General features: G+C 39.4%; 1 pseudogene; it reads left to right on the top strand.

Moving 5' to 3' along the window:
* The first annotated feature begins 4,877 nt into the window (after nucleotides 1-4,877).
* On the top strand, nucleotides 4,878-6,603 carry LOC116581865 (annotated as a pseudogene).
* Nucleotides 6,604-11,548: the final 4,945 nt, after the last annotated feature.

Here is an 11,548-nt window from a genome sequence, read left to right as displayed (position 1 = left end):
CCTTCCCAGTTATTTTTACTACCAGTAGCCCACGTTTTCTAAGATCTCTACTAGTGGAGCCACTTCAGGCACTAAAAATTTGTGTTTTTTAAGGTACCCTTTATTATACAACTATACTACTGTGGCCATGATAAGTTATTTATTCTCTCACAACTGTCAAGCTATGGGATATAGGAGAGATAAGTTCTGGCAAGATACAATAGCGAAAAAAATGTGGAATATAAACGGTCGTTGAAAAAAATCAGCCTGGAGAGTGCCATATGGAGACAAAGGAGAAAGGAAAAGAGGTAGTCCTGAGCCCTCATTGGTCATCTGTTTACCCCAAGATATGAAGATAACATGAATAATTAGAAGGCCAGTCTTATTACCAGTTTAGTTGGTCCTCAAGTATTTCTGTAGTCAGGCCCCTCTTTTTTTTTTTTTAAGAGTCTTTTTTTTTTAATTAATTAATTTATTTACTTGACAGACAGAGATCACAAGTAGGCAGAGCAGCAGGCAGAGAGAGAGGAGGAAGCAGGCTCCCCGCCGAGCAGGGAGCCCGATGCAGGGCTGTATCCCAGGACCCCGAGATCATGACCTGAGCCGAAAGCAGAGGCCCAACCCACTGAGCCAACCAAGTGCCCCTCACTCTTTTTTTTTTTATTAATGAAGATTTTTTATTTATTTATTTGACAGAGAGAGACACAGTGAGAGAGGGAACACAAGCAGGGGGAGTGGGAGAGGGAGAAGCAGGCCTCCCACTGGGCAGGGAACCTAATACAGGGCTCCATCCCAGGACCCTGGGATCATGGCCTAAGCCGAAGGCAGGCACTTAACTACTGAGCAATCCAGGCACCCCCCAGTCAGTCTACTCTTAACTACGGCTATGACTGTTGCTCATGATGAGCAGGGTTCCACATCACAGAGAATTCTCTGCAGAACTTAACATGTGAGCTAGGGAGAGAGATGAGCTGCGTAGCAGAGCTTTAAGAAGAACAGAAATCCTTGTTATAATTTTACCTAGGATTTATAATTTAGGACCTGAAAAATTGGTTCTGCCTATGGTGAATATCCATTTTTTACCTAAATCAGTACAAACTTGACTTGGTTGGTAAACTTAGAATTATAGCAGGGTATTTCTAAGTACACGTAGGCCCAGGACTTAAATGTTTTTTTTTTTTCTTTTTCTCCCCAGGCAAACTTACGTGTCATTTCTACTAACACCTCTATTCATGTTTTGATTTTTAATTCCACTGATATGTTTAAATAGCACACTTCCACTTAGTTTTCTCTTTGCAATGAATTTCATGCTGCTGCCACTGCAGTGGGAGAGGATAAAGGTCTCATATGTGTGTGTTCCTTCACCATACTGTAAACTCCTATCTGTCCTTGTGCTGAGTGACAGGTCAATCATTAATGTTACAGAACAGGTTAAGGAATCATGCTGACACCCAGGTTTGGGCAGCAGAGAGAACAGCTTCCATGGCTCCCAAAATCTGTCTGTAGTCTTAATACATTCGCTAAAGATAAGGATTTGTTTTAGTAAGACCATTGGAGACACGATTCATGAAAGAATCTACTTGACAAGGCCATTTCATAACCATCTATGATATTTTTAACAAGAGAATGTCTACCTTATTGGTTTCATATTTTATTAATTGGGGGTTATTATGCCAATCCACATGATTTTTTATTCTACTCAATTTAAAAACCTCTAATGTGAAACAAAGACTGATTTCTAAGAGATTGAATGTGACAGGCTGGTCTACGAGTGACCAATTACTGTATTTGGCTCAGATCAATGAGAGAATAATTAGTATTGGAAGGGTTGCTGAAATGAGTCCTAAGTTAGTTTTTCAAAGATTGGCATTCAGTCATGGTAACGTTAATTTTTAAATCAGTATTCCTCGGAAAAAGGTTAATTTTGAATATATTTTCAAATAAGTAAAAGAGATAATTTAAGTAAACCTCTTCATTAATCCAACCTTACCTAAGATTGGACTATACATCCATTTGCCCAAGGTAGATAATGATTTATAGAAAATAGATAGGAAACACAGCTGCCTTTAGTTTACATTAAAAGTTTAAATGAAGCTACATTACTTTGTCCTCAATGCTATGAACACAGGCTGTGGCAGAGGCGAAAAACTGTTCTTCAAACTCTGTTTTCATGTTTTTTTCCTATGCAAGAAACTAGACTATTATTTCCCAGTCTCCTTTGCTGATAGGAGTTCTGGTCAGTGAAATTTGAGTGCAAAATAAAACCCTCTTCGTACTCTTCCATGCTATCTTCTTCCAGATACCAGAAAGTCAAGTAGAACAATCTTGGAAGACATATGCTAACCATGACAATCTCTTCCAGTCTCCTATGGCTCCTTAAGCAAGTATATGGAAGATGGCTTTCCCATTGACTGTCCCCCATCCAGGACTGTTCCATAAGCATTAAATAAACTATTAATATGTGGATTTTGTTGTTATTGTTGTTGTTGCAGGAGCTAGCTTTAATGTTACTACTAGATGCTCACAATTAGGCAGGGATTTGGATCAGAAATAGCTAAACTTGAAATAGTATCTCCTGGTTATCCAAAATGTGATGCTTGACATAAATGGATTATGTTAACATTCGAATGTATTCATATGAATATGATTTAGTGAGAAAAGTAATTATTATCAGGTTCTTAACTTTAAGAAAGCATATCAACTACTTTTATATGCCCAGGTCTAGCAAACAATATCATTGATTATTAAATATTTTATAGAGATGTAAAGAAAAGATAATTTTAAAAATATCTCTGGTCAGGGCACCTGGGTGGCTCAGTGGGTTAAAGCCTCTCCCTTCGGCTCAGGTCATGATCCCAGGGTCCTGGAATAGAGCCCCTCATTGGGCTCCCTGCTCAGCAGGGAGCCTGCTTCCCTTCCTCTCTCTGCCTGCCTCTCTCTGCCTACTTGTGATCTCTGTCAAATAAATAAATAAAATCTTTAAAAAAATATATATCTCTGGTCACTTGCTACCCCATGTTGGCAGGGGAGGGAGATGCTGGATGTTAGAGTATTCTCTAGAGTCATATGAATTTTAGGAACAATAATTTTGTAGTATATTACAGCAACATAAGAAAAAACTCTTAAACTAGAATTAATTTTTATTACCAAATAGAATCTCTCTGGAAATAGGGTTTTTAATGGAACTCCTGGCAGACTTTTAGCCATAATGATGCACGTAAAAAGATTGTAGCTATTTAGAATAAGTTCTTTGGTTTGGGATCTGTCAAAATAATAAATTGGATGTTTTTTATTTGGTTGGTTGGTTTCTTCATTAATGCTTTATTAAATATTCAAAATCTGTGGATCAAACTAATTTTCTATCACTTCGGCTAAGATTTTAAATATTCAATGCTGTTAATCTCCTGAAAGGGCATTTGTCACAGTATATAAGCAAGCAGTAAAGAAATATGCAGAAATGAGCTTCCTACTGAGTTATTTACTTGGAATAAGTGTATCCTATAAAATGTTGACCTGAAGTATTTAACTATAATAACCTAAGAGACAATAAAACATGAATTACACAGAGAGTTCATCAAAATTTTATGTGAACTCTACAACAAGAGAAAAAAACACAAACAAACCTCAGTGATAACCTGAAAGCTGTAAAGGCAAACTATTAAAAACAAAACAAAACGCTTGAAAAGATATTAAACCAAAACTTCTGTAATTGTACTTATTATTAGAGAAATAAAGTTTAAATACAACATAATTACCTACTTTTTAATAGCATTTTCCAGCTTGCAAAATTTATATCATTTTATTTATACTCTGTAGGTAAAGCAGAAATTATTACTACTTTATAGATAAATAGAGTAAAGTATTTAATGGATTCTTTAAAACACCATTTATGTAACAAAATAGTAATTTTTGATGCTTCAGGTCACTTATCTTCTGATTCATTTAAAGGACAAAAGTAAGTGATGTTTTCCATTCTAAGTTACAAACCATAATTTTATGGTTCATTTAAACCACATACATATTTATAAAAGTTTTGAAGAGATTAAAGAATTTAGCCAGCTTCTTACAATTTGTTCAACTAGAACAAGTCTTCTTTCTGATCGCTAATCCAGTGCTTTTACTACTAATAAACTGCTATGAAAAAACATTTCTGTCTTTTCAAAGTACCACCTAAATTGAATTACTCATTAAAATTTGCATATCAGTAAATCAAATAATTTCAGTCACCTCCTATATAGCAGACACTGACTTACACTAGGTGCTGGGGTTCCAAGAGATAGCTCTTACCCCCACAAGGCTTAGAATGTTGGAAGGAATGTGCACATTTTCTAAAAGAAGATAATTGGTGGCATGTATGTGATTAATCATTAAGACACTCAATTTCCTCTATACCATATTCCATTTAGGATGTAAACCCCTGTGATATCCACACCATTTTCAAATTTAAATTTGAAAGCTTAACATTTCAGTTTTGATATCTAGAGACAGGGGTACCTGGGTGGCTCAGTGGTTGAGTATTGGACTCTTGACTTCATATCAGGTCATGATCTCAGGTCCTTGGATCAAGACCCACTGTTATTGCTGTGCCCCACCCCTCCCCTCCTTGGCCAGGATTCTGCCTGAGAATTCTTACTTCCTCTACTCTCCGCCCTGCTCATGCTCCCTCCCTCTCCCTCTCTCAAATAAATAAACAAATCTTTTAAAAAAATATATCTAAAGACATCACAGCTGCAATTGAGTAATTAATATTCAAATATTCAAAATCTTGGCTTATGACTGAGAAATCTAGCTAGCTTAATTCTGGGTAAGCTGAGAAGATACACGATTTAATAGGCAAAAATTTCATTTTTCCAGTTGACATATATGCGCTCCCAATAGAACAGTGACTTTAGGCCCCTCCCGCAACGCTCGACCCCGGGATGCCCCGGCTTGCCTGCCCGCCATGGCCGACAAGGAAGCAGCCTTTGATGACGCAGTGGAAGAACGTGTGATCAACGAAGAGTACAAAATATGGAAAAAGAACACCCCTTTTCTTTACGATTTGGTGATGACCCATGCCCTGGAGTGGCCTAGCCTAACTGCGCAGTGGCTTCCAGATGTAACCAGACCAGAAGGGAAAGACATCAGCATTCATCGACTTGTCCTGGGAACACACACGTCCGATGAACAAAACCATCTTGTGATAGCCAGTGTGCAGCTCCCTAATGATGATGCTCAGTTTGATGCTTCACACTACGACAGTGAGAAAGAAGAATTTGGAGGTTTTGGCTCAGTTAGTGGAAAAATTGAAATAGAAATCAAGATCAACCATGAAGGAGAAGTAAACCGGGCACGTTATATGCCCCAGAACCCTTGCATCATTGTGACAAAGACTCCATCCAGTGATGTTCTTGTTTTTGACTATACAAAACATCCTTCCAAACCAGACCCTTCTGGAGAGTGCAACCCAGACTTGCGTCTCCGTGGACATCAGAAGGAGGGCTATGGACTTCCTTGGAACCCAAATCTCAGTGGGCACTTACTTAGTGCTTCAGATGACCACACCATCTGCCTCTGGGACATCAGTGCTGTTCCAAAGGAAGGAAAAGTTGTGGATGCGAAGACCATCTTTACAGGGCATACAGCAGTAGTAGAAGACGTTTCCTGGCATCTGCTCCATGAGTCTCTGTTTGGGTCAGTTGCTGATGATCAGAAACTTATGATCTGGGATACTCGTTCAAACAATACTTCCAAACCAAGCCACTCAGTTGATGCTCACACTGCTGAAGTGAACTGCCTATCTTTCAGTCCTTACAGTGAGTTCATTCTGGCCACAGGATCAGCCGACAAGACTGTTGCCTTGTGGGATCTGAGAAATCTGAAACTTAAGTTGCATTCCTTTGAATCACATAAGGATGAAATATTCCAGGTTCAGTGGTCGCCTCACAATGAGACCATTTTGGCTTCCAGTGGTACTGATAGCAGACTGAATGTTTGGGATTTAAGTAAAATTGGAGAGGAACAATCCCCGGAAGATGCAGAAGATGGACCACCAGAATTGTTGTTTATTCATGGTGGTCACACTGCCCACTGCCAAGATATCTGATTTCTCCTGGAATCCCAATGAACCTTGGGTGATTTGTTCTGTATCAGAAGACAATATCATGCAAGTGTGGCAAATGGCAGAGAACATTTACAATGATGAAGATCCTGAAGGAAGCGTGGATCCAGAAGGACAAGGGTCCTAGATATGTCTGCACTTCTTGTGATTTTAGACTCCCCTTTTTTCCCCCTTCTCAACCCTGAGATTGATTTAACACTGGTTTTGAGACACAGACTTTGTTTGGCTATCCCTCTATGATAGGTACCATCAACGATGTTACTAGCCCAAACAGAGGGTGTTTTCTAAATATTAACTGGGGGACTTGATTCAGTAAAGCCACAGACTTATATTTAAATTTTCTTCAGGAATTTTCTAGTAACAAAAGGTCTAACGTAGCCACAGAAAGGGGAATATTGGGTGTGGTTATTTTTCTTCTTAGGCTATATCCCCAAGTTTTACAGACTCCTTGTAAGCAAAGGCTAAAGTGAGGAAGGATAGAGCCAAGTGAGGTAGGTGTCTGAGCCATGAAGTATAAATACCACGAGATGTTGTTTTTATTCAGGAAATGGGGGAGATTCAAGTCATATAAATTCCTGTTCTAAAGTTTTCACACCTGACTTTCCAGGATGCACATTTCCCTATGTAGACCAGTCTCCTCTCAGTTTCTTCAGTTAAGTCAAAACTATGTGTTCCTCTTTCCCCATATATTTTTGCTTGTTAGTGTATTTCTTGAGCTGTTTTCATATTTCTTTCCTTTCTTTGAGATGTTTTTTTTAAAAAACTTGGGACCACCAAGTTGTAAAGATGTATGTTTTTACCTGACAGTCATACCACAGGTAGACTGTCCAGTTGAGTTGAGAAGAGTGAATTGATAGCTTGTATTTGTTTTTAAAATTAAATTAATCCTGGATAAGTGTTGCTTTTTTTTTTTTTAGGAGTTAGTCCTTGACCACTAGTTTGGTACCATCTCTATTTTGGGTGACCTGTTTCACCAGCAGGCCTGTTACTCTCCATGACTAACTGTGTAAGTGCTTATAATGGAATAAATTGCTTTTCTACGAAAAAAAAAAAAAAAAAAAAAGAAAGAACAGTGACTTTATCTTAATTTCCCCTTCCCCTCTTTCTTCCAGCTAGATCCATAGTTGTGCCTCCATATTAAGACTCGGTCCTGCCATGGTTCACTAACCATTTAGTCGTTAATTTAACTAATACATACTAAGCACATACTCTGTGTCAGAGTCTATTATAAGTGCGGAGGAAAACGTTAACAAAACTATGAACGAAACATTAAAAGTCCTATCCCTGTGGAGTTTGTGTCAACTAGGTAGGTGCCCAGCTGGCTCAGTCTGTAGAGCATGTGACTCTTGATCTTGGGGTCATGGAGTTTGAGCCCCATGTTGGGTGTAGAGATTACTTAAAAATAAATAATTGAGCATGTCAAATAGGTAACATCTATAGTGTTTTACTGACACTATTTAGTATTAGTGACAGATGCTAAGAAGAACAAAAAGTAAAGCAGAGATAGGAAATCAGAACTGCAGGAGGTGGGGACAGGGCTGATGGGAATTTCAGATAGGGAACAGAGGTCTCTCTGAGAGGGCCTTGGTTCATGTCAGCAAAGACTTGAACTAAAGACTTGTGATGCTTAATTTTGTGTCAACTTGACAGGACCAAGGAATGCCCAAAGAGCTGGTAAAAACATTTTTGGGTGTGTCTGTGGGTGTTTCTGGAAGGGATTAGCATTTCAGCTGGTGAGCTGAGTGAAGCAGGTAGTCCTCCTCAGTGTGAGTGGGCATCCTCTAGTCTGTTGAGAGTCCAAATAGAACTGAAAGGCAGAGAAAGAGTGAATTCCCTCTCTCTGCTTGAGCAGAGACAACCGTCTTTTCCTGCACTCCTACTTCAGAGCTCCTGGGTATCGTTGGTCTTGTTAGGCTTTCTTACTCCCATCAGGATTTGAACCATTAGCGTCTTCATTCCCAGCCCCAGGCCTTCAGCCTCAGACTGAACTATGCCACCAGCTTTCCCAGTTCTTCAGTTTGCAGACAGCAGATAATGATGCTTGTTGACTTCCATAACGGCATGAGCCAATTTCTATAATATATCCCTCTTATGCATATCTCTGTATTGGGTCTGATTTTCTGGAGAAACCTGACGAGTACATAAGCATTTTCCTCAAGTAAATGAGATTAAGGCAGGAAATGAGACGCTCACTTGGTCACCGCTGTGAACTCACCCTCCCCAACTCCAGGGCTTCTACCGAGCTCCACGGCCCCCCCAGCTCCCTTTCTATTGCAGAGCCCTTGATCTCTATGAACAGTCCTGGTAGCTCTCCCATGCTATGCCCCCACCTTTCCTCAAGACCCTATGATAGTTAACAAGTGAATACATGTTTATAGCTTACAATATTTCAGGCTTTTTTTAATTACATGTTGCATATGTAAGATATATTTAAGTCTTAGACCAACCCTCTAAAATGGTACTATTTGTGTCCTCTCTTTACCAAAGAAGAAACCGAGATCACATGTCTTGTATAAGGTCACACATCAAGGAATAGGCAGAGCTGACCTTGGAGACAGTCAGTGTCACTTGGAGTTCTGCTCTTGCTCTTTGCAATCAGCCGGTGCGAGGGACTGGGCCTCTGTACCTTATCCTTATTGCTGAACTGTGACATAATACTCTCTCTAGGATCCTCATGTCTATCTGAACCTGGAGTCCTGACCCACCCTCCAACCCAGGCTCCATAAACATATATGGTCTGGACAGACAGCCTTACTAAAAGTGTAAACTGCCCAGCTGCAGGCACTCCCTAGTGACTGAATAGCTCTTTCTAATAGTTTCTGGAGTAAGGTAAAGAATATAGTGTCTTCGGTTGCTAGAACTGGTCTGTCCTGTTGCATCTCCAGAGCCAGGACTTGAGCTGGATCCCATCACTCTACTTACACGGTAGAATGGCAAGGATGTTTTAGGATGTGGTAGGGCTCTCTAAAATAGAGTTAAGATGAGAGATGCCGGGGCCAACTGGTTAAGTTCCTAGCTCTTGATTTCAGCTCAGGTCATGATCTCAGAGTCGTGAGATCAAGCCCCTAGTTGGGCTCCATGCTCAGCATGGAGTCTGCTTGAGATTCTCTCTCTCCTTCTTCCTCGGCCCCTCTCTCTGCTCTCGTGCTCTCTTTCTCTCTCTCTCTTAATAAGTAAAATCTTTAAAATAAGTTAAATGAAAAGATTTTAAAAATAAGATAAAATTGAGCGAGATGAATAAGGGCTATATGTTGCTTGAGCACTGACTTATTGGATTTCATCCTCAGTGCTTTATGTTTCATTCATTTAAAGGGAGATAGTCATCTTCCCCAGCCACCTTTCCAGGGGATATCCCGGGTTATAGCTCGAGAGAGCTTTCCTCCAGAGGGAGATTCTCAGGTGGATAAAGAAGAAGTCCATGACACTTGGAGCTTCTTTGAAACTTGAATGGTGTTAGAAGAAGAAGAAAAATTAAAACAGTCATGCTCTGTTTGCCAAAAGTTAAAGAAAAAAATCAGGAGACACACTGTTCCTTTGTTCTGGGAAGCCACTTGAATGAGTTATTTAGTAATGCAAATGCAAAGCAGCTGATATCTGTGGCTCTAAGGAGAAAAATTGTTCAGCTAAGAATGGAGGAGAAATCATCTATGTAATAGGCTTCAGCTGCATCCAAGGAAGTTGTTGCTGGTACTGTTCTTGTGATTATTAGGAGACATGTATGTTATTTGACACACTTATGACTTCCCAGCCCCTAAAAACGATTGATTGTTCAAGTGAAGAGTTTTTGTTTTTAAGCCAATAGTAATAGAAAATCTAAACATAAGGGTCACGCTAGAATTTTGCATATGATCAGAGCCATCATGGGATTCTGACCTTGAGTCCAGCTGGGTCTTTGCCCAGCTAACAGCATAGCACCCAACAGGACAGTCTCCCTGCCTACCACCATAGGAAAGATTCAGTCATAGCCATGCAGTCGAGGAACAGCAGCTTTGGAAACATGGGGTGGGGAGGATATCCTTGAGAACTCTTGCCATGGGCCTTGGTGTCCTCATGAGATGTGACAGTGATGATGATGCTCTTACAGGCATTTGGTGAACAATGAGCAACATCCACAGTGATCCCAGCAGCAGAAAAAGATCCATGACTCTAACCACAGTGATGATACCAAATGGGTGATCTGGGAATGTGTGTAGTGCACATGCATTCCAAATCTTTGGAAATTTCCACAAAGTACTATTTTACATGGTCAGGGAAGCATCCAGAAGTCAAATTGCCCTTGGCTTTGGAATTATTATAATATGAGCATTAAATATTAGGGTATCACCTTTGTAGACACACTTGATGACACAAGCATGAGCCCTCCAGCTACATAGCTTCCTGAACTTCCCATTAAAAAGGTCTGAAACCAGCTAGTGTTTCTTTATCTAGTGTTTAAGTCTTCAGAGAACCTGAGCATTAAATACCTTGACTTCCTTCTTTGACTTTCTCAGACAAAGTTTCAATAATCAGTCTCGTAGCATTCCTACTTGTATCCTCTGTGGCTCCATTTCTGACAAGTTTTCATTTTCTCAGCAACTTCCTCTTTGCCATATCTCTAAATTACGAGCCCAAAACAAAGCAAAATGAGATTATCAATATTTGTGATTCTATAAAGATTGTAAGATGAGATTTACTGAATTTTTGTTGTTGCTGTTGTTCAACACTTAAAGAAAATGTTAACTTTGCTTTTAGTTTTACACAAGGGATCTCATATATTAAGAGCAAAAAAAAAAAAAAAAACTCAATTGTGAACGGAAGATGCAGACATATGTAAATTCCTAGATGGATGGAAAGAGTTATAAGGATAACAAAAAAAATCTGAAGATAAATAATGCAAGGTTAAACAGTATTTATTAAATGAATGAATAGGATATTGAATAATAACACTGGATTTGTAAGAATCTCTGGAAGCTTGTATTTATGAGGCTAGAAATGCTTTTTTTTTTTCTATTCTACATAACAAAATTACATTCATATGTAAATACAAAGTAAAATACTAAATATGCTTTCTTTATTTTAAAAAAAAGCTATTTATTTATTTACTTATGTATTTGAGAGAGAGCAGGGGAAGGGGCAGAGAGAGAGAATCTCAAGTAGACTTCCCACTGAGTGCAGTGCCCAACACCATGCTCCATCTCAGGACCCTGAGATCATGACTTGAGTTGAAGTCATGAGTGGGCCACTCAACTGACTGAGACACACAGGTTTCCCACAAAATGTACCTTTTAAACTACACCCCCAGAAGGGTGATAGATGGATACATCTGTCTAGATGTATCTACATCTAGACAGGTGTATCCATCTATACATAGATGAGACCAGGGATGGCTAACCACAGGGAAAGAGCAAAGAAGATGATAATAATGATGCTCAGTAGGCTTTGAAATGCCAGACAACAAGGGTGGTATCCTAAGAGAGATACCACAATGTA

The sequence above is a fragment of the Mustela erminea genome, chromosome 21 (assembly GCF_009829155.1).
Source record: "Mustela erminea isolate mMusErm1 chromosome 21, mMusErm1.Pri, whole genome shotgun sequence".
Taxonomy (NCBI): Eukaryota; Metazoa; Chordata; class Mammalia; order Carnivora; family Mustelidae; genus Mustela; species Mustela erminea.
The sequence above is the reverse complement of the archived record's forward strand: the minus strand, read 5'-3'. Positions and strand labels throughout refer to the sequence as shown.